The 2,664-nt window shown below is 49.1% G+C and overlaps 1 protein-coding gene across 5 annotated transcripts in view; it reads right to left on the bottom strand.

Moving 5' to 3' along the window:
• The window catches only part of Fam13c (family with sequence similarity 13 member C), a 109,265-nt gene that overhangs the window by 16,805 nt on the left and 89,796 nt on the right, over positions 1 to 2,664 (bottom strand). The gene's annotated exons all lie outside the window — the stretch shown is intronic.

Below are 2,664 nucleotides of genomic sequence, written 5' to 3'. Positions count from 1 at the left end.
TGCTTCATGCTTTGTATGTGGCTCAGGAATGGGCCCTGCTGGGAAACACAAACCAATTGGGAGGTTGCGTAACTACTGGTCATGTCCTCAGGGGTCAAGGAAGGAGACCCTGTTGGTCTCCAAAACTTGATAATTGTCCAATAGCTGGTCTAGGAGGGAACAGCCCTAACTCTTACCACTCTTAGTCCTAAGCGTCCCACTAAGCTGGCGGTGAAGTGAAGCCTACGCATCTGACCTTGGCAGATGATTCAGCCGCTCTGTGCTCTACTGTCTCACATGTTAAACACGTGAGGATTACAGTCTCTCCCTCACAGAGCTCCCGTGGTGGATGAATATCTATAAAGCACTGAAAACAGCTCTGGGTGCGTGCGAAGCAATGCAGAAGTGCTACCCCAGACCGTGAATGTCACTGTTACCAGCTTATCCTCACTAGCAGCAGAGGGTGGTAGCAGGAATGTTTCCACCAAACCTTCCAAGGAATTCTGCATGTGTCTTCACTGGCACTCATGCACACGGAGGGAGAGGTGTGGCTCTGCCAGTCAGATCATTCACTTCTGAATTCCTTCTCAGCACAAAAGTGAACCGTTCCCGGAAAAGAGACATTGGTAGATTTAAAAATGGCAAAACATATTTGCTGGTTGTGAGCCTAGCCCTTGGGGCTCTCAGAGACTGAACCATCAACCAAAGAGCATACACCGGCTGGACCTACGCCTCCCCGCTCATATGTAGCAGATGTGCAGCTTGGTCTTCATGTGGGTCCCTAACAACTGGAGCAGGGGCTATCCCAAAAGCTGTTGCCTGTCCGTGGGATATGTTCTAGCTGGGCTGCCTTGTCTGGCCTCGGTAGGAGAGGATGTGCCTAGCCTCACAGAGACTTTAAGTGCTCAGGTGGAGGGATACCCAGGGGGGGCCCACCCTCTCAGAGGAGAAGGGGAGGGAGTAGGGAGAGGGGTGTGGGAGGGGGTGACCAGGAAGGGGGCAGTGAGTGGGATGTAAAATGAGTGAGTAAATAAATAAATATGGCAACATACCCTTACCCTCTATGCCACAGATCGTAATGAGAATCTCCATCCAAGGCTATCATGTTAACTTAAATGCAGGTTCAAGAGAGTTATCTCCACCTGAGACTACACAAGGAACTTGGCTGTGAGGGTTGGGAGGCCTCCTGCACAGAGGTACCTGTGCTGAAATGCCTGCACTGTTCCACAGCCAGCCCGTGAAGACCCACTTCGCCCCTGTAAGGTGAGCGACAGGAGCGACATCTTCAATGGCAGACATGGGGTGGTGGGAAAGTGCATTCAGGGTACTGGACAGAAGCACATGACGGTGCTTGCTTGACATCACCCGATACACAAGAAGGTGCGTGCACCGTGAGAACATGAAATGATCCTGTCAGTTATGGGGTGACACAGAAGCATACATCTAAAAACAAGGCGGAAAGGAAGACTGAAAAGTAAGAGTCGCTGCCCCTCTCGTGAAGGAGCCCTAGACTTTCAGGACCATGGACAGAGACACGGGTTGCCCAAAGCTGTGTGTGTGGGGGGCGGGGGGGGAGAGGGAGAGAGGGAGAGACAGAGAGAGAGAGAGAGACAGACAGAGAGAGAGAGAGAGAGAGAGAGAGAGAGAGATTTCTGTAATCCCACTTACTGTCTCTGGAAGGAAGTCTTACGCTTAGAACCCTGGTATGTAGCCTAATTCTTTGGGCTTCGCTGACTACCCATATTGACAGCCTGAGTTTTACACTGGGACTCCAGAACCCTCAGAGGATTCTCCAGACTAAGGACATATGTATGCAGGTAAAAGCAAACCTTCACTGGATCTACCCGACACGCCACCAGAGGCATATACGAAACATACAGAACACAGCAGGATCTCGAGCCAGTGAGCAACAGGGTAGTTAAGTTTTTCACCATCCACAGGACGAAGGAGGGATTGGAGGCTGAATTTTATGACAAAGTACTTGAAAGCCCGCCATCGGTGGCAGAAATGAATTTTTCTTTTTATGGTTCTGCCCTTAGTGGGGCTTTCTTACGGTTGACTCCCGCTTGTGTAGGAGATGGCCTCCAAGCCACAGAAGTTTCCACACATTCATAATAGCTTTTTAGGCCTCTTTATGTCTGAATGGAAACGTCTATGGTCGGACACCCAAACTCACTACCATAGGCTTTGTTAGGGGTAACTAAAATGAGGCAGCCAGGTCTACTATTGCAGATACTACTGTGGTATATTTCTACTAAGAAAAGAATCATTCATAAGACACTTTAGAAAGACTTCTGGTCAGCCATGAAAAGACCTGATTTACCCTGACTAGATTCTTGGCTATGTGACTCTTAAGATTTGTGTCACCTCTCTGGGCCTGTTTCTTCTGTCACTGGGTTACAAAAGAAAAAAAAAAAAAGTCTGGTTGTATTTGTCCAGTTTTAACATGTTCAGCTGAAAGTCAACAGTTGAGCCAGGCAGTGGTGGTGCATGCCTTTAATTCCAACACTCAGGAGGGGTAGGGGCAGGTGGATCTCTGTGAGTTCAAGGCCAGCCTGGTATATAAAACAAGTTCTCGAATAGCCAGGGCTACTCAGAGAAATCCTGTCTTGAAAAACCTAGGGAAGGAAGGAGGAAGAGAGAGAGAGAGAGAGAGAGAGAGAGAGAGAGAGAGAGAGAGAGAGA

This window comes from Mastomys coucha, unplaced genomic scaffold (genome assembly GCF_008632895.1).
Source record: "Mastomys coucha isolate ucsf_1 unplaced genomic scaffold, UCSF_Mcou_1 pScaffold3, whole genome shotgun sequence".
NCBI lineage: Eukaryota > Metazoa > Chordata > Mammalia > Rodentia > Muridae > Mastomys > Mastomys coucha.
The sequence above is the reverse complement of the archived record's forward strand: the minus strand, read 5'-3'. Positions and strand labels throughout refer to the sequence as shown.